The sequence below is a fragment of the Amblyomma mixtum genome, chromosome 2 (assembly GCF_055824585.1).
Source record: "Amblyomma mixtum isolate Tamu chromosome 2, ASM5582458v1, whole genome shotgun sequence".
NCBI lineage: Eukaryota > Metazoa > Arthropoda > Arachnida > Ixodida > Ixodidae > Amblyomma > Amblyomma mixtum.
This window is the reverse complement of record NC_143013.1, coordinates 181300685-181321996: the sequence shown is the minus strand read 5'-3', so window position 1 is coordinate 181321996 and position 21312 is coordinate 181300685. Positions and strand designations below refer to the sequence as shown.

Sequence of the window (21312 nt, the reverse complement as noted above, 5' to 3'; positions counted from 1 at the left end):
GTTTTTCATGCACAACATCGTCCTGCGACATGGCGCTCCTTCGCACGTGATTACAGACTGAGGGACGGCGTTTACAGCGCAACTAATCGACCACATCTTTCGGCTGAGCTGCACAACACACCGCAAGACCACGGCCTACCATCCGCAGAGCAATGGCTTGACCGAAAGATTAAACAGGACCCTTGCGGACATGTTGTCCATGTACGTAGATGTCCAACACAAAACTTGGGATGAGGTCCTGCCGTATGTCACCTTTGCCTACAACACCGCCCTGCAGGAAACTACGCGCTTCTCCTCGTTTCGCCTTGTGTACGGACGTGAAGTCCAGAGCATGCTTGATGCCATGCTCCCGTGCCCAGAGGATGACCAACTCGCCCCAGACGCCCAACAGTTTGCCCAACGTACTGAAGAAGCCCGTCAGCTGGCCCGCGTGCACATCGGGCAACAGCAGAGCTCGGATGCGCGCCGTTACAACCTTCGCCACCGACAGGTTGACTACAAACCCGGTGACCAAGTCTGGGTGTGGACTCCTGTTCGTCGCCAAGGCTTGTGTGAGAAACTGCTCTCCCGCTATTTTGGCCCTTACAGAGTGGTACGGCGTGTGAGTGAGGTTAACTATGAAGTGGTTCCGGACGGTGCTGTGCAACCGCGACGCCGACAGCCCGACTCTGACATTGTGCACGTTGTGCGGCTTAAGCCGTACTATACACGGTGACGCAACCGTGCTGATGTTTTCGCGCGCTTCAGTTGCGGCAGTTTGCTTGTTTTTTTGTTTATTTTTTGTTTCACCCTTACGTCGACAACGACAGCGCTCTTTTTTTTTTTCTTCATAAGGGGGGAATAATGCCACCTAGTCTTGCCAGGTGGCGCATACGAAGTAGGGCGACGACGACGAAGTAGGGCTCGCGCCGTGTGGAGTCTGTCGCTGTTGTTGCCCCAGCTTGCCTGGCCTTCACTTTCGTGCCTGCTGATAAAGCCCCCCTTCGTCAGCAAGTACGTTACAATATGTCTGCGCTACTAGGCTTTCGCTGTGCTAAAAGCCTCTATTACTGCGATAGCAGCACTTTTCCCCTCGGCGCGAATGCTTCAGTCGTCTGTGTGAAGTCGTTTCGGGCGAATCATAACCCCTGCAGAAGCGCTACCCACCGCCAATATAATTCACCCTCCCCACGGCCTCAACCGACGAGAAGCCCACGCATCTGAGGAACAGTAAAAATTGGTCCCCGATTTGCATCTCTACCTTACCGGGTGTTTTTTTTAGAAGGTCCGAAATTTTTAAAGAATGGTAAATTCCTTTAGATTTATTTTAACCCTGGGGCTATACTGAGGGCTACGGTGGACACCAGGTAAGAGGCAAACTACTTTAATTTTTTTGCTGATTAACTGAATACCTTAATTAACTTTTATAATTTTTATTTTAGGGGATATGTTGTATTAGCAGAATTGGAGATCGTCTTCCAAACAGTCCAGCCAAGAAAAAAGATTTTCATGAAAAAATTTTTTGCGCGCGTAATGAAGCGAGAAAAAGTCACCCTGGTAGGCAGCTTCACACTGTAACACAGCGTCTGTGAGCGCCTGTGACGTAACTCGCTCCGCCCTGCACTTTGTGTCAATGCGTTTTTGTTCCAGCGCGGCATTCCGTGAGCCCGCGGAGCGAAGCGAGATAAGCAGTGATAGCGCAGGCCGCCAGTCCGGGACGCGTGACGCAAAGCGCAGGGCGGAGTGAACTATGTCAGGAAGAACTCTAGTTTAGGCTAGTTGGTTCATGATTCAACAGGAAAATGGCGCAAAAGACGTGGACAAAAGAGACAAACACGATGGTCCTGTCGTGTTTGTCTCTTTTGTCCACGTCTTTTGCGCCATTTTCCTGTTGAACTATGTCAGAGGCGCTACGCCGGTGCGTTACGGTGTGAAGATGCCTACAAGGGTGACTTTTTCGCGCCTCGTAACGTACGCGAAAAATTTTTAATGAAAATTGTTTTTTCTCGGTTGGACTGCTTAGAGGACGATCTCCAATTCTACGAATACAACATATCCCCTAAAACAAAAATTAGAAAAGAAAATTAACATATTTAGTTAATCAGAGAACTAATTAAAGCAGTTTTCCTCTTGCCTGGCGCCCGCCGTAGCCTCCAGTGTAGCCCCAGTGCTAAAATAAATCTAAAGCAATTTACCTTCTTTTTTTTAAATTTTGGACCTTCTAAAAAAAAACACCCGGTACACTATAATTGCTACTTTTTTTCGCTAGCTCGTGTCACCTTCTGTAGCTTTTTTGCCTTTATTTAATGTTTTCTAAGCTTGAAAATTCCATTTGCACCCAATCTATTCCTGCAACCTATCCTCAGCTTTCCTCTTGTGATAAGCCGCCTTAGCTTCTCTTGCAATTTGAGGAACTGTGTAACGTCTGTTCGGAGGTCTCTGATGGCACTTGTACACGCCTCTCTACTGCACCTTCCTCCGAAGACTGTCATTCACCTCTTGTTGCGCCGCGTTTCTCGCTCCTCATCTGTTTCAACCTCCGGTTTACCAATTAGGCATATGCTGTCTTCACCGCTCTACTTCGGCTTGCTGCCTATTTATATCCGTTGGAACGACTGACTCACGTTGGCGATCTCTTCTTTCGGGCTGCTCTTCAGCTCGCCGTCCAGGTCGTTCGGTTTCGGGATTAGTGAAGGACAGGTTTCACCCATTATCTACCGCTTGCAGCGTTTCACATTGCCCCGGCAAATTCATCCTTCGCCTCTTCTTTCCGGCATCTGCATGTGGGCGCAACCCCGTTTCTCGCTCTTCACCTTCACGCCCTCTCTCCACCCGGATGCAGCTCGCACGACGCCCTCAACCCGCTGGCTGCAGGTGGTGCGACGTGAGCTTACTCGAGCGTACTCGAGCTTACCGGAGTTATTCCGAGCTTCATGAAGCAGTGATACGCCAGCCGCCCATGAGAAGCACCAGCCATCTCTCCACCACACCCCTCTAGCTAAGCAGGAGAGGTGGGGAGAGGCTGTCCACTCACCAAATGCCAAACTCAACCCACCTGCCATCCTCCGTAACGCGGATATTCGAGAGTCATACATTGAACGCCCTGCTGAAGCAACCTGCACGCTAGAGACGCCAGAGAGACTCGCGTGCGTAGTTTTATTTTGTTGCCTTCTATATTCTGACCAGGTAAACAAAAATGCTAATGCCGGGAGGTGAACTCCGCGAGCAAAAGCATGCCGCGTGGCCAACTCTTTTTGATTTTGAGCCGATTTAGCGATAAGGTTAAGACGGTGGCGCGGGTGGGGGGTATAAAGTGAATGTAAACGGAAAAATGACCTGCGAAACGGAAGAAAATGGATGTGTCAGGAAAAAGTGCATCTCCACAACCCCCTTCCCACCACATCAGATGGCGGCATTTAATCCATCCTATTATTCTCACTGTCCGGACCGAGCGCGTAAGCAGCTAGTCTTTCCCGCTCAGGAGGCGATGCTCCGCAGTTGACCAATGCACCATGAAAAAATGTTTCTGTCTACCTTACCTCATCTACATAACTGCTGCATTTTTATTTCTGCGTTCATGTTGTCTTCTTCTTTTGCTCAGGTCTCTACCTTCTTCGTTTATATTTTTGTTTTCCTTTCCTGCTAATTTTTACTCTTTTCTTTCTTTTATCGTTTTTGTAGATCTCAAAGTTTACTGAAAAGAGCAGGCGTATGGATAGTAGCTGGCTTCCTTATTAAGACTTTGGCATTCGTATAGAAGCAGAATATATAGTGTGAATATTCTATAAACTTTTCAGCCAACAAAATATTACATAAAGAATAAACTGGTAGCGTTATAACATAGTTTAACCGAGTATGACGTGGAAATCCTTTTGCGTGCAGATTAAAGTTGATGAAGACGACGACGTGCAAGTCACAGAGCGTATTTTTTGTTTTGTACAAATTCTAGCTCTGCGTCCCAAAATTTTAGATTTAAATATACTCCATTCCCTGTACATGAGTGCGTTTGTATCCGCTATGCACCCTGGACAATCCCCCGCCGTGGGTATGTGCCATTCAGCCCGAGGACATCATCATCATCATCAAACAGACGCTATGGCCGACTGCAGCGATAGCACAGTGCTCTCATGCAGTGGCGAGCGAAGCGGATCTGTTCTCGCCGCCGCGGGTTCGAATCCCAGTCGCGGCAATATTTAATTTCGGCAGATTGACCACGTTAACCACAAGGTCATGCAAAGTACTGATTCTACGTTGGGCCGGCACGTGTTTAGTCCTTTTGCTATTATTACAAAGGAAAAGACGTAGCGCATCGCCGATGCAGATAGGAAACACCAATCTCGCAAGGGCATACCGCATCAGTCGTCGCCTCATGAAATTGTGCACATTTCATGTTGTTCAGTAGGATGCGTTGTTGGGCAAGTTGGTTCATATTGCTTTAGAAAGATGGGATGCGCACATGAGACAATCACAAGAAAGAAGACGGGACGGGCGCACGTCCCGTCTTCAATTCAAGCAATTTCATGTTGTTATTGCAGAATCATATGAAGAACACCAAGCAAACACTTCATTGTTAGGACATGCAACGAAACACATTTGTATGCACCAAAATGCATTTTCCGCATACGAGGCAGTGCTTTGTAGGTAGGGCTGTTTATTCTATAACACCGGTCTGAAGACCGCCATTTCATCAAACAAACGGGCATTAGTGCACATTTTTCCCGTGGCAACGCGTGCGCACAAGCCATATTTAGTCCATTTTCAGCGTCTGCACCAATTGTTTTTCCGGACCCTTAAAACCTCTGTATCAAAAGTCACAAAGCGATGAAAATCGCTCAGCTGCGTAAGCTGCTCCCGAAACACTATCTACCAGTTGACGTCTTCCGCGTGAGGTGAAGTGATCATTCTGGTCGATACATTTCCACCTGGAAGAACGATAAGAAAACAAGCGTGTGCTCTGAAAGCCGTGAAGGTGCCGCGTTTGCCGATTTAATTTGGACTTCATTCGCGTCGAGGAGTTCTTTCAAACCTCCCAAGCGATTATCGATTAACCGAGACGTCTACCGGAACCAGTCAGTGGTTGATTTCTTTTCTGACCTAGCTTGTTCAGGGCTGTCTGTTTTTTCGTTGTTGCTCCTCTATCCTTCCTTCCTTTATCCTGCTTTTCTTCTATAGAATCTACAGCTGATTTCGCTTCGCCTGGTGAAATACGCACTGAGTGCAGCGGACACGGCTCAGGGCTCATCTAGGTCAGCGTTATGTAGCGTTTCCAATTTTTGAGCGAGGGCTGTTTGTCTCACGGTACATGAGAGGTCTCCTGGAGCAAACAACAGCGACGCCATTGCAACCAGTCTGGCGCGAGAGGGTAGCTCCCCTAGAGATGCGTGTCACTACTCCTCGACGTCCGGCGGGGGGTTGTGCTTGGAGCTCTTGCGATCCGCACGGCCTGATGTGTATGACCATTGTAGCAACACCCGAAAAGGCAAGAGTTGGAATCCTGTCATCGTCTACGCCAGTTGAGATCCTGTCTGGACTGCGCCAGTTGGGTTTCCTCTTCAGGTGGTGACGAGAGGAAACACTTGATGATGATGAATAGATGGTTCCGAGACGCAAACAGTCACGTTACTCGATGGCTGTACAAGAAGGTTAACTATTTATTTACACAAAATAAACGAGAAGAAACAAGCAAGGGAAAAACTATTTACAACCTGACTGAAACGTTATTACACAAAATCAGCCCCACTTAACCGGGAGCGTACCCTTTTAAGCCTTCTGTCTCCGCCCTTGGCGGGGACAGCAACCAATCAAATACTGGGGAAAGGATGCGAACCAATCAAATACCTAGGAAAGGAGAATTTCCGAGCACGCACACAAAAAGCACTAAACTCGCCGCGTTCCGAACCTCCGCCTTCCTCTTCGTTTCCCCCCCCCCCCCCCCACACGTGCATACGAGACGCACGTATGCCACGGGAGCAATCACCGCCGAAGATTCCTTACTATAAGAAAAAGGAAAGGCTGTCGCTGAGGGGTCCAGTGTCCAGTGGCAACAAACACGACGACTGCAGGCGTTCAAACCTGCACTGCAGAACGCCCAAAGAGAGAACAAGCGTTCTGGCGACGGCGCGCCAGCAACAGCAGCAGCCACCGGCGCGCGTCGCGCCGTGCGTCCGCGGTTCCATGCACTGTGCTGGAGGCTGGATGTCACCGCAGAAAGTTCACCGAACTTAGCAGCAAAGATGAAAGTAGGACACGGGTAGCAGGAAGAAAAAAATGGCTGAGGCTTAGCTTAGGTTAAGCCTAGTCAGATGCGAAGCATATTGTCCCCGAGTTCCATATCGAGCACGCCGCTTGGCTAGACGTTTATTTATTTATTTATCAATACTGCAATCCCCTCTGGGGATTTTAGCAGGGTAGGATACACTAAATACATAATGAAAACAACAACACAGACAAAGCATACAATACAAATTAGATCCATGGAGCGTATAAACAGTTAAAGACAACACGTTTCTAAACAGTACCTAAAACAAATGCCGACAGTGATGATTTTGAAATTTGATCATTGGTTAGTAGATTCCATTCAGTTACTGTTCGGGGAAAGAAAGAATACTTAAAATAGTTATTATGGGTGCTAAAGGCGGTTATTGTGCGACTGTGTCTCTGCCTTGTAGAATACCCAGATGAAAAACTAACTATTCCCGTGAGGTCGGTTTTATAATGACCGTTAATAAGTTGAAAGAGGAATTTTAGTCGTGATACACGGTTTCTTTGCGTTAATGGTGGCAGGTTTGCTTTCATTAGTAGTTAGGTTACTGATGTACGTCCAAAGCTATTATATATGAAGCGAACTGCTTTTCTTTGCACCATTTCCATCTTGGTGATGTTAGTGTTGGTGAAAGGGTCCCAAATTACACATGCATAGTCTAGTATCGGCAGAATTACACTTTTGTATGCGAGCAGACGGACAGAAGGGGTGGAAAGTCTCAAAGCCCTCCTCAAGAAGAATAATATGCGGTTAGCATTAGCTACTACATATTCAAGGTGCTTAGTCCAAGTGAGATCATTAGTGATCCAGAGTCCTAGATACTTGTAGTGTGTTACTTCGGAGAGAAATATGTCGTTAGTAGCATATGGATATTTAAGCTTGTGCTTTTTGCGTGTAATGGTCATAAAAACTGTTTTTTGAAAATTAATTGACATTTGCCAAGCTTTGCACCAGGCAACAACTTGTCCTAAGGCATTGTTCAGCAGTTCCTGGTCAGCGGCGTTCTCTATTTCTGAGTACAATACACAGTCGTCAGCATAAAGTTTAACCTTAACGGGAATGCCATGCAGTACATCATTAATGAACAAAAGAAACAAAAGAGGCCCAAGCACCGAGCCCTGCGGGACGCCAGAGCCAACTGAAAGTCGTTCTGAATGGTGGTCATTAAAAACAACAAATTGTTCTCTGTTCTCAAGATAAGCCGCAAGCCAGTTAATTAGTTGAGAATTTTTCAGTATTGCACCTAATTTGTGAAGTAACTTTTTATGAGACACCTTGTCGAAAGCCTTTGAAAAATCCATAAAAACAGCGTCTATTTGTTTCCCATTGTTAATTGCTTTAGCAAAGTCATGCACTGTTAGAACCAATTGGATATTTGTAGAGTAGCCTTTTCGGAAACCATGTTGATGCTTCGTAAGTATATTATATTTCTCCAAGAATTCTGAGATATGATTATGAATTATGTGTTCCAAAAGTTCACATACCGTAGATGTTAAAGAAATTGGGCGGTAATTTTGAATGCACTGCTTTTTTCCTGCCTTATGTAGTAGCTTCACTCTGGCAGTCCTCCAGTCGCTCGGCACTTGTCCCTCGCACAATGATCTCGTGAACAGAACGTGCAGGTATTTTGAGGCCCATTCTGCATACCGCTTTAAAAATGTGTTTGGAATGTTGTCCGGACCGCAGGACTTTTTAATGTCCAAATTTAAAAGCATGTTTAGTATTCCTGTTTCACTTATTTTAACATCGGGTATAGGTGACGTAGGTAATTCGAAAGACGGCATTACGCCATTATCTTTAGTAAAGACGGACTTAAAATGTTTATTAAATGCATTTGCTATTACCTTGCCATCGCACACATCTTTACCATCAACATGAAATACATCACATTCCTTGGAAGTCGGAGAAATAGAACGCCAAAACTTTTCTGGAGCTGTAGTTATGAAACTGGGCAGTGATTCACCATAGTAGCGTTGTTTATCGGCATACAGGGTGTTTTTTTTTAGAAGGTCCAAAATTTTTAAAGAAAGGTAAATTCCTTTAGATTTATTTTAACCCTGGGGCTATACTGAGGGCTACGGCGGACACCAGGTAAGAGGCAAACTACTTTAATTAGTTCGCTGATTAACTGATTACGTTAATTAACTTTTATAATTTTTATTTTAGGGGATATGTTGTATTAGCAGAATTGGAGATAATCTTCTAAACAGTCCAGCCAAGAAAAAAGATTTTCATGAAAAAATTTTTTGCGCGCGTAACGAAGCGAGAAAAAGTCTCCCTGGTAGGCAGCTTCACACTGTAACACAGCGTCTGTGAGCGCTCGCTCCGCCCTGCACTTTGTGTCAATGCGTTTTTGTTCCAGCGCGGCATTCCGTGAGGCCGCGGAGCGAAGCGAGATAAGCAGCGATAGCGCAGGCCGCCAGTCCGGGACGCTTGACGCAAAGCGCAGGGCGGAGTGAACTACGTCAGAGGCGCTCCCGCCGCTGCGTTACGGTGTGAAGATGCCTACCAGAGTGACTTTTTCGCGCCTCGTAACGTGCGTGAAAAATTTTTAATTAAAATTGTTTTTTCTTGGTTGGACTGTTTAGAGGACGATCTCCAATTCTGCGAATACAACATATCCCCTAAAACAAAAATTAGAAAAGTTAATTAACATAGTTAGTTAATCAGCGAACTAATTAAAACAGTTTTCCTCTTGCCTGGCGCCCGCCGTAGCCTCCAGTATAGCCCCAGCGCTAAAATAAATCTAAAGCAGTTTACCTTTTTTTAAAAATTTTGGACCTTCTAAAAAAAACACCCTGTATACTTGATTTTTAAGGCGGGAGGAAATTTCGTCAATCTTTTTTTTGACCGCCTGTGCAGCATGGATTTTTAATCTTTTCTTAAGACGCTTCAATTGCCTTTGGAGTCGTAACGTCTCACGGGAGATCCAGGGGTTCCTACCGTTTTTCTTTTTAGTTATCAGCGGGACAAAACGGTCAATGCACTCTTTTACTAATTTTTTAAACCTGCACCAAAGCGAATGCACATCATCCGTGCTATCTGAAAAGGCATCGAAGTTAAGCGAAAGTATGTCAATGATTGATACATCATCGGCTCGAGAAAAGTTTGGGTAAGATGGATATTTAGGCTTGCTATCCAAGACGGCATCAGCAATGGTGAGTAGGACAGCTTCGTGGTCCGAAATTCCAGGTACTATTTCGTAATTTGTATCTGCGCCTATTGATCCGCTGACAAAAAATAGGTCAAGGACTGACTGAGAACTGCCCTGAATTCTTGTGCTTTGTTCCACAATTTGCAATAAATCAAAGGAAAAAGCAATGTCCAACATTGCTTCACCTAAAGCGTCATGTTTTTCAAGTGAGAACGTCGACCAGTCTATATTAGGTAAATTAAAATCACCTGACAGTATAATACGATCACCAAGTTTGACATTCGTGTACAAATATTGTTTGAGGTCGTCTAGAACGGAAACGGTAGAACTAGGGGGCCTATACATTGCTGCAATAACGTATCTAACATTTCCATAGTATGCTTTACAAAAAATACACTCTACATTAGGTATATCAGACATTGGGAAAATTCGCAAGGTTGACTTAAAGAGTATGCTAACGCCTCCACCTCTACCATCACGGTCTTTTCTGTACGAACTGTAGCCAATGGGTACAAACTCACTGTCAAATACTGTGTCGTTAAGCCAAGTCTCAGTCAAAACCGCAATTTCTGGATCGTGCAAAAGCAAAAGAGCCTCCAACTCAGCAGTCTTGTTTAGAACACTCCTGCAATTAACATTTAATATTTTCAGGGTCCGAGGTTTATTGGTGAGAAGTCAGTTTGATTTCTTTTTAAGCCTGAAGCGAGAACCTTTCGCTTCGTCCCAACCAAATAGGACGTTATCAACGCTTAGTTTATCGAATAATAACTTTGCTTTGGCTCCTTCGTCTCTCTCTTCTTTACAGCTTTTTCATAATTGTTTACGTATTTCTCGAACTCGTTTTGAATAATCCTCAGCTATTGATATGCCGGAGTCTTTGAGCTTATGACATGATTGTAATATGGACATTTTTTCACGGAAATCGAGGAGTTTTAAAATGACAGGTCGCACCTTGCTTGCTTCCTTTTTACCCATTCTATGGCATCTTTCGACGCCACTTACCGTTAAACCCAGCTTTTCCTGAAAAACGCCGTTTGTTACTTTCTCTTCCCGTTCATGGTTAGACTCAATGCTGTCCTCCTCTATACCGTAAATGATAAGGTTATTTCTTCTACCTCTGTTTTCTAGGTCATCCATCTGGTTTCTAACTAAAGTAAGCTGCCCCTGAAGTTCTGATATGGTAGATTCCATATCCTTCATCTTCGTGGCTAAGACATTTAGGCCGGATAACTGTCTCTCAATACCGTCAATCCGCTCAGTTAAAGAAGAAAGCTTGTCTTCTATCTTGTTCTGTGATGCCTGTAGGCCCTCCATTGTTGAAGTAATCTTACCCTGGCCTGCTAGTAACTCCGATAGCATCTCTTTTTCAGTTGGACCAGGATTTGCTTCAATATCGCCACAAGACAACGTTCTTCACGCTCTTCATCAGTCTCTGTAGCACGCCGCAACTTTTGCTTCTCATTCCAACGAGCAGCCCTGTCTCCAGGAGGCATCTCTATCCCGTGTACGCCTAGCAGAGGCAGGCGCACCCCCTTGTATACCGCCGCTCCAGCATCACGTGTTCACTACAGCGCACCTAGCGGCAGAAGCAGGAAACACATTGGTCGCGACGCCTCGCGCGACGGCGCGAGCTAGGGCCCCGTTTCTCCTATGTCGTTACGTCACGCATCACGTGGTCCTCCTTGGTCGCGACGCCTCGCGCGACGGCGCGAGCTGGGGCCCCGTTTCTCATCTGCTGTGACGTCACGCACCACGTGGTCATCCTTGGTCACGACGCCTCGCGCGACGGCGCGAGCTGGGGCCCCGTTTCTCCTATGTCGTTACGTCACGCATCACGTGGTCCTCCTTGGTCGCGACGCCTCGCGCGACGGCGCGAGCTGGGGCCCCGTTTCTCATCTGCTGTGACGTCACGCATCACGTGGTATGACATGGAGGTCACGAAAGGTCAATGGTAACGACACCGCCGCGCTCGAGGAGCTGGGTTGGGCTATTTTAGTATGCTTCGCATAACAGAAGCAAGAACAGAACCGAGTTTTTTTTTTTATTCGAGAAGTCTGCCTTGAGGCATAAGTTGAGAAAAGGGGGAGTGGAATGTAGGTTACAGAAAGTTAAAAGAAGGAGTGTAGACCAGTTTCGGCGAGGCACTCGTATAGGCTGCTGGTGAAGTGATTGTCCATAGTCCACTTCACATAGTCCCCGTCGCGGTTCCACCACAGGCCGACCTCCCTGAGGAGCCGAGTTTAAAACAAATCCATTGCTGACCTAGGTTTTAATCTGTGGTTAAGTCTGCGAGGCAAATTGTTTATTTCGGCCTTTTTCCACGTGGTCTGACATCCCCGAACTGTTCGCACCGCGAGCGAAGGTGGAGTAAAGCAGTGCGTGCTCGGTGCTGGAGGTTTTAAAGTAAGCCGGATGCATATTCTTCCTTTTGGGGGGAATGCACTCACAAAGCTAATGCAAGGATGGGGAGCTGGGCGGTGGGTGAACCCGGCTGACCTGGCTCCCGGTGGGGGAAGGGGGGGCGGGTGCTGAGGTGGAGAGGCGTGCAGTAGGTGACGCTTCTAGAGGACGGAGACTACAGCCGTTGTCGTTCTGGTTGGAACGGCAGTCGCGCTGCTAGTCCGGTAAAGCGGCACTGGTGGGCATCGAAAGTTTTTTAATGGTACCCTAAAGCTGTTCATTAAACCAGAGAGATTATAATACTACACCCATGAATAATGTATAGGCACATTCACATTCTTTTTTTTTTCTTTATTGCCTTCAAAGGCTTGGGATACAGTGCATTACAACATATGTGACTATTTACATGGCTATTTACATGGCTACAGCACTCCTCGCTTCCAGCGACCATTCCAACTTCTTCAGTTGGGATAGATTCTGGAAAAGGGATACAATTTCTTCGTCAAAACCTCGGTCTTTTAACACACCATAAACTTTCAGGACACTCTCAACAAAATATTGATACACAGATCTGGCTCCAGGATCGCAATGGCGATATGCCATGGCACTACGCCACACTGCATGCAAGCCAAGCAGAAAAATGGTGTCATATGGAGCTCCATCGTCTTCGACAGGCAGAAACCTAATGCCGTGCGGAGTGAGCAGCAAATCTTTCTTTATGGTTGGCTGCAACACGTCCCAAAAGAAGATTGCATTATTACAGTCGACAAAAACATGGTCAATTGTTTCCTCCTTCCTACACAGAAGGCAATGGGTGCCCTACGGGACGTATATGTCTCTTTCATGTAACCAGCTTTTAACAGGTAAGGTTCCTGTGTGCAGCTGAAAGAAGAAAGTTTTTGCTGAAGGCGTTACCTACATTCTTCTTACCCTCTTTAACACATTTTGTCCCGGTGAGGCCCCAAAGGCCGACCGATACAAGGGAGCGGGAAAAAGGACGTGTAATAAGTCTTTCTTAAGTTGCCTTTTCTGCACAGTTGACAAATATTCTCTGGAAAAACGGGTGACAAGGAATCGATAAGATGCGACAACCTCACGGAGGTAACGGGACACACTGTAGCGACCACCTCCGGCAGAGGAGATTACAAATTCTGGGAGTGCATTTGGCAACATAAACTGAACAAAACACTGGAGGAAAGGGTTTCTTCTTTCGCGGAGAAACATGAAGCGCATGACCACTTGGCTTAAAAACAAGTGAGAGAGGGACAGACCCCCCTCGGCGACTCGCCGAAAAAGATTCGTTCGGGAGGTTCTCTCCCAACTGGACTGCCATATAAATGTCGCAAAGATGCGATGGAACTTCTGTATTTTCACCCGTGTGCAGTACAACACCTGCAACATGTACATTATCTCTTCTGCTAGAAAAACATTGCATACCGTGGCACGCGCGAACACTGAAAGGTCGCGCCCACACCATTTAGATGTCATCTCTCTCATTTCACCGCCCTTCTTGCTCCAGACCGAATCGCTTTCACGATAGCAATCAAGAGGCACCCCAAGATATGTGCTCGGTGTAGTAGACCAGTGAACATTTTCAAATACATCTGGAGTCATGTTCCATGCGCCATGCCACAAACCAATTTACTTATCTATGTTTAACATGCTCCCACTCTGGGCACAAAAATCCTGTGTTATTTTCAGTACAGCCGTAATGCTTTCCCTGTCCGATGCAAAAAAGGCAACGTCATCCGCGTAAGCAAGCCCGCGAACTTCACACGTGTGGAAGCCAAAACCGCGTATTTCTTCATTCTGCAAAATGTTCTGGCAGAGTGGTTCAAGGAACAGTGTGAACAACAGCGGCGACAATGGACAACCTTGGCGTACAGATAAGCGTACATCTATACGGCGCGACAGTTCACCATTTATGACAAGATTTGTGGTGCAGTTTCTGTACGCCATTTTTACACCATCGCGTATAACTTTACCAACACCGTCATAGTCCAACAAATCAAAGAGGATGTCATGTGGCACCCTGTCAAATGCCTTAGCGAGATCGATCTGCAGCATGGCTACCTGCAGGAATTCGCTATCACAATGTTCTAAAACACTCCTGGCCACATGAATGTTCGTGTGTATCGTCCTGTTTTTAATACCAAATGTTTGATGGGGGCCGATTAAATCCTGGATTACAGCCTGGAGTCGTCTCGCCAATACCTTCATCACCACCTAGTAGTCTACGTTTGTTCAAAAAGCGACCATGAGGAAGGCTTGCAAGAAAAAAAACCTCGTAACGAGAGAAGGAAACCCGAATGACATGCAGCGTTGAGTAAGGGTCTTAGTTAAATTATGAGTTTTGCGTGAGAACATACTGCGTTCACTACAGATCATTGTTAAAAGGTCAATTTGGCATAGGAATAAGATTTCCTTCTACAAGCTACATAAGGAAATAGTGGCCGTGAAGACTTGGGTTCAGAAAAAAAGGCATTTTTGTGTCATCTCTGAACTGCCGCTTCTATGATGCTGCTGAAATAAAAGAACATTTCTTAGTAAATTGTAAGGATGTAATTCTGTTCAGCGATGTCCTGCAATGAACCTCGAAAAATTAATTCATTTCACTTCTGATATCACACGATACCTCACTGGAATGCAATGTGCTGGCGAACCTTCTATATGTTTTTTTCTTATTGTGCTACACAGCCTACGGAAAATTGAAATAATAGACTGCCGCTGCAAATAAGTTGTTACGACAAAGTATCGAACGTGAAAAAATTACTGTAAATCTGAGCGAAATGTATGAACAGTCGAACTTTAAACCGGAGTGGAACTCCCTCTTCGTAATGTGCTCAACATGACCTAACGTCTAGCGCTCTGTTGCTCTATCTTTTTAAAATATGTTTCATGGCTTTTCCTTGAAGCTTAGTAAACAGTCAATTTCAATAGTATCTATTTTCAATGTAATAAAAATCTCGTTTCCAAACATCGTCTTACTTTCCTATGGGTTTTGTGCTTGCGTGGCAATCTTATCGTTCTTGGTTCAAATTATCTGCACCTTCGAAAAAACTGTTTTTTCTTTTTTTTGTGAAGACGTCGCTATCATATGGTCCTGACGTCATGCGAGAGCATGGTGTCGTCACTGTGAAATTTTGTGCCCCTGGTAGTGAACAACGCCGGACGGCATTTGAGGCAATGAAACATAAAATGTTTTCGGAATAATAACCCAGATGGTACTTGTGCCAAGGATATGGATGGGAAACACATCAACTGAGGGTCAATAGAGAGACAGGAAATACCTTTAATTAAACTTAAGATGCGATGTTACAACTCCAGGTTGGTTCCGGGATTCTTAAAAAGAGCTTCGTGGAATGAACGCTACGCTTTTTTTACACCTGTAAAAAAATACACATTGATGGACAATACAGTGACAGGCGCTAAGCTAGTCAACGGGGCGTGTTAATGCGAAAAGTAGCACAGTTGAATCCCTTATAATTTACAAAAGTAAAACATTTGCGGGAAGGGAAAGCGAAGGCACTCGATAAAATTCATAACAGTTCCTCTAATTGCAGAACCGGTGCTGCTAAATATCTTTAAGACTGCAAGATAGAGTCGTGTGGTAGTAATTAGAAAGTGCGAACCAAGCCCGCCTTGAGGGCGCAACTTCAACGTTCGAGTTCAGCCGAAAAAAATCCGTAGTTGGTGGTACCTTTTGCAAGCCTGACAGGATATCTTAGAAGCGCAAGTCATGCTATGCTAATACAAAACAGAAAAAAGCCATAACAACATCTAAAATAAAAAGATCGAAGAGAAAAGAACATCTTCCAGCTTGCCAAAAGTTGGGGCTTTGAAACTATCCGTTTATCATGCGTGAAACAATAGAAACGAGCAAGATCTCATTATACCGCTGGTGGTAAAACATGTGGGTCAACGCCAGAAGAATGGGGTTTCGACAACAAGTAAACAAAGCTCATTTCAAATGCACGTTGCAAATAATCTGAAACTGGCCTGAATTGATTGATTCCCTCGGTGAAATGAAGCCGTTCGAGAGCGACGTCTGTCGAAAACAGCCTGAGACTAGACCACAATGCAAACCACTTCCAGACCGCGATTACTGAGCCCGAATGCACTCAGTTTCGTAACCAACGTCACTAGTTTGAAGAGGGATGAACCGCAGCGGTGGCCTAGTCGTTTGAGCATACGCCTCGCATGCGAGAGGTGCAGGGTTCGATCCCCAGCGCCACCTTGTACCCACTGATGATGCAATGGGTGCAGCCTTTCCCCTGTCTGGTGCTCGGCTTCTTTATTGTGAAATGCTTAAGAAATGGGTCGTTGACCCCACCTTCAGTAGACGAAATAAGATTGCCCCAAGGCGCTATTTGGCCACAAATGCCTTTGCGCCATAAAAATTTATTGTCATTACAGTTTGAACAGAACCACACGGCTACAAAGGAAAGCTATACAGCTTTCTCAGAAACTTCGCAGTTAAAGAAAAATTCGTCCTGGTCCGGGGTTCGAACCAAGGACCACCGCTTCACCGGAGCAGTCGCTCTACCAACTGAGCTAACCGGGACGGCAAGCTTATGGTAGGGCGAGAGCGAATTGATCAATAACTCGAAGTGTGAACAGTGTTGATCAAATGTTTAGGGGAATTACTCCCTTATTACAAATTTGCTCCACCTTGGGGGATTCCCCTAAACATTTGGTCAACTAGTTTGAACAGAGTGGTGGAAAAAATGTATTTAATGCGAAATTTCTCAGCAAAAAAATTCCTCTCTCGTTGCGGAACGAACGTCGACAGAGCTTCAAATAGCATACAATCGGATTTTGCCGTGGAGAAAAATTTTGCCATGGAAGAAGACGCTTAGCACAATTCCGCAAAATTTTTCTCCACGGCAAATTCCGATTGTATGCTATTTGAAGCTCTGTCGACGTTCGTTCCGCAACGAGAGAGGAATTTTTTCCTTTCCGAGCTTTTTTCCGAGCTTCAAATAGCATACAATCGGATTTTGCCGTGGAGAAAAATTTTGCCGTGGAAGAAGACGCTTAGCACAATTCCGCAAAATTTTTCTCCACGGCAAAATCCGATTGTATGCTATTTGAAGCTCTGTCGACGTTCGTTCCGCAACGAGAGAGGAATTTTTTCCTTTCCGAGCTTTTTTCCGAGCTTCAAATAGCATACAATCGGATTTTGCCATGGAGAAAAATTTTGCCGTGGAAGAAGACGCTTAGCACAATTCCGCAAAATTTTTCTCCACGGCAAAATCCAATTGTATGCTATTTGAAGCTCTGTCGACGTTCGTTCCGCAACGAGAGAGGAATTTTTTCCTTTCCGAGCTTTTTTCCGAGCTTCAAATAGCATACAATTGGATTTTGCCGTGGAGAAAAATTTTGCGGAATTGTGTAAAGCGTCTTCTAACAGTGATAAATGAAGTTCAGGATGTACGTGAGCCATTTTTTATTTATTCATTGTATCTACATTGCGTTTCGTTACGCTGCTTTTACTTTCCGCATTCTGGCGGGCAGCGCCTAACTGGGACATTAGGGGAGCTGATTGTCTGAGCCAAATAAGGACTTACGTGCCTCAGTTCACACTCAGCTTCAACCTCTCGTCGCTTAAGCACTCAAGAGCGCCGTTTGCGGCAGTGGGGTTGGTGCCTTCCGTGTGCAGGATTTTTTATCAGTTTGACGTAGGTAAAAGCGCTAAAGTTGGGGCAAACTACCCGCTATAAATTTTAGACTAGGTGTCAGGCACGCTAGGGTTGCAAACTCTCGCGCACTCACGAGGCCCCTACGTGACCGCCAGCCCCTACTCAGAAACATTCTTTTGGTTTTGCAAGCTCTTATGATATTTTTTTCTTAGCTTTGAAGCAAACCATCCATATAGCGAAGGAGCAAATATATGCTGGTGCAGTCTGTTCACAACTTCAATGAGCGTGTGAGAAGTTCTGCTGCGATGTTAACTCGTGTCCTTATTTTCTAACTGCGTAATCTATATACAAAAAAAGAAACAACTTTTGTACTAATAAAACTATACAACCATTCTTACTGTAAAGCAGAAAACAGAAAAACCAAATATATCAACGCCTTGTTTGAAAACATGGCGTGCACCGGACAGCCTTTAAACTGCTTGCTCACCACAACTCCCAGAGGCACTTGTACAACAGTATAGTAATGAGCACAGTAGGCGATCATAAGTGACTAGTTAATCCCAAACTAGAGACCGTACACATGAAGAAAACAATACACTATTGCGGCCGTACTATATGGTTCACTCATTCACTCAGAGAAGAATAGAAATTCTGAGCGCATTTAGTATTTGTGCTCCCTACATTTCCTACTGGGTTTGCAGTTATGGCATTCGGTTGATAGATGTTCGTTCCTCAAAGCTAGACTAGTATCGTTCAGTTATTTTTTTCATGGTTCACCGAAAAAATTGTAGCTTGATAAAGACAAAAATATCACTAATTCCGCGAGCTAACGACGTCTACAAAGACGGAAATCAAGCTGTGTGACAACCTTCCCGTGAATGAAGTGTGGCTCGCGGGACGAAAGCTTTGCCGGAGAATTGTAGAGTCATGAGACGGAGCAAAATTTGAACGAAATTAAGCTCCGCGTAATCTCGAGAAAGCAATCAGTCATTTTTAAAGGTTCTCTCGAAGCGCATTTAAATCACTCTTTAAGAATATTTCCAAGCTGAGAACATTATAAAGTGCCCTTCTGATGCAGTCGAAAGAGCAAGACAAAAGTATTGTCAAAAGCACGTTTCGCAGTGGTTTCTCTTGAAACTCGACTTAGATCGTTGGTTTCCTGTTGTCACCGTTCGTAGTAATGGGCTCTTTAGAAAAGTTGACATCGCATCGTTAAATTCATGAGGCCTGAAGTAAGCAATTCATTACTTGCTTGCTGAGGGTCCTCATTGTCTGTGACGGCTTGCAGCTTTCAGAAGTGACGCATTCTAAAGACGAGTCAGTGCACCAAACTCACAAGCTTGCAAAGACAGGAGCCAAGAGGTTTAATTACACGAAAATTTGGTAATTGATAGACATAGCGAAAAACGTGAGGAAAACGTTATTTGAAATCAGAGTGGTTCCCCACCACGTTGAGGGGGATGGATCCTTCTTGCGGGGCTATGTGAATGTGTCTCTTGAGAAGGCGTCGTCTCATCGCTTCAGCCTGAAGGCATCGAAAACATGTGTGAGGAAAGGAGAGAGAACGCGGCGTAAGCTGCCGTTATTTTGAAACTTTGTTGACACACTGGACATTAGAGACGTAACAGTTTCAGCCCAGTCGCGCTGAGCTGCCGTTTAACCCAAGCCATGTCACCATATCTGAAACTGAACACTGTCTGCTTAGAGCGCTCTGAAATGATATCAGAGATTTTCCGCTCCAGTTTGTGAAATAAATTGAACCGTAAATGGATTCGTTAGCAAATATTTGAGAATAAGCAGCACTGCATTATAGATTGCTCTTTACTTGACGAAAGTAAGTGACGCCGACCAAAATAAAGGTGTTGGAAAGATTTTTACAGTTCCCCACGGGAGCCAAAACATTCCCCCCCCCTCTCCCCCCGGGGAGCCTAGTTAATTGCACACGGGAGTAATATTTGTCAACAAAGATCCCATAGGAAAGCGAAAACGTCTTTTGATCATCTTTCTTTTTTGATCTGTACCATCTACATTCATGTACCATCCCGAACAGACGGGATTATGTCAGAACCTTGACTTCATGTATTTTCTTCTTGGTAACTTTAGAACAGGAGAGTTGGCTCTTATCAAACGGGACGTTACGGGTTTAAATTAGTCTAACTGATCGTACACTGATCGGAAAGCGTAAAGCCTAAAATTACTCTTCAACCCTTTCCTCCCTACGCTGCTAAGTTGTCAGATGAGAAGCGACGGAGTTACTTCCTCTATCCTTTCATTCAAACCGATTTTAACATTCACTCAAATTAGCTAACGCTTTTTGAAACTCTGCCTTTCCAATGCTTCTTACAACCAAGCGTATACTGGATCACATGCTATTAGGTGCTTGTGTTTTGACACTGCATAAACTGGTTTATATTTCCTTATTATGCGTTCTTTCAAAAACCGGTGTAGAAAATGCATCTGAATGATAGCAGCTGTCGCGCATGCTTCCACGTGCTGCGTAGAAATCCGGCTTGTATTCATTAAAGAGAAAGCATTTTTAATCTATAACGACGCAGTCGTGTCAACAAAGCGCGTCCGCAAAACGTGTCCGCCGCAGTTGTGACGTTCTCAGAAAAGGTAGCATCAAACGAGGGGTTGTATTCAAATGAGGATGATGTGGCGATGCTGTGCAAAAAGAAAATATGTTGATAGGATGATTAGTTAATTACTTAGAGCCGTAAATGTCGAAAAAACGTGGAAATAGCGCGAACATCGCTATAGTGGACTGCAAAATAGTGCAAAAATAGGCAAAAAAGAGAAAGTAAAGCTTGAAATGAATTGTAATGTATTTGATGAGCGAATATAATCGAACAAAAAGTTTCATTGACATAGACTAATTAGTTAATTATTTATAAGGAAAACCATCGGATGGTTGAATAGGCTGGCCGGTGATATAGTTAGTGGACTGGAAAGCAACTATAGCGCCAAATTTGAAAAACCAAAATGGTTGATTTAGATAAAAGAAGGTATCAACAAAGTAAATAAATTGACCTTTAATGAAAGCAAATTATAATTGTGCTAATTAAGTAGTTAAAATAACAAACTAAGATAATATGATAAATAGAGGCATAAAGAGGCGACTAGTGCCGAGAAGGCGTCAATGCTTTCGGATTCTCCCAATGCGAGCTACCACAGTGGTCTCTACTTCCCACTTCGAAGCTCTGCTTGTTTTTTTCAACCTTGTTAATACTTGCATACTTTGTAAGAGCCTTCAAAAACACACAAAAAAAGAAAAAAAGATCACAGACGCACGGTCAATAGCATCCAGGTGGGCATGAAACTTGAAAGCGCCGCTATCATGCACAGCCGGTAACTAGAACCAGGAACGCTTATTATTCCGGAGGCTAAAGATTCCACGCCAAGCTCTAATATGATGGATGCACCTGCATCTCTAAAAACATTCAAACATTCAGGATGAGCTCGACCTTACGCATTCTACGTTAGACTTCCCGGTTGGATCAGGAAAAGCTGGCGGCCTAAAAAGAAGACTTATCCACAGAGAAAACCTAGCAGCAATTCGTTCTTCTGTACACGCAATATAAGCATGAAAGATACGCTATTTATCCTGAGATCCTGGCCAACTCTCTGGATGGAATAGCCTGCAAGGCTGGAATGTTTTATGCGTCAGCATTGCTTCACTCTGCTCTGTAGACTGAGGTGAGTGATGGTTTCTCGGAAGGTGTTAAGTCCTCGACGACGCGTAAGCCTAGCCCTTTAAACCCCAGCTCTCTGCAGAATAAACACAATTTCCTTTGACCTTGAGCACCCGTCCGCCAAACCTGCCTGGATGATCCAACATAAGCCGTTGTCTAGCCGGGCGAGTTTGGCTGAAAAAG

General features: G+C 44.9%; 1 pseudogene; it reads right to left on the bottom strand.

The window, feature by feature from the left end:
- Positions 1-10070: 10070 nt before the first annotated feature.
- LOC149361741 (uncharacterized) overlaps positions 10071-21312 on the bottom strand; it is a 49315-nt pseudogene continuing 38073 nt past the window's right edge.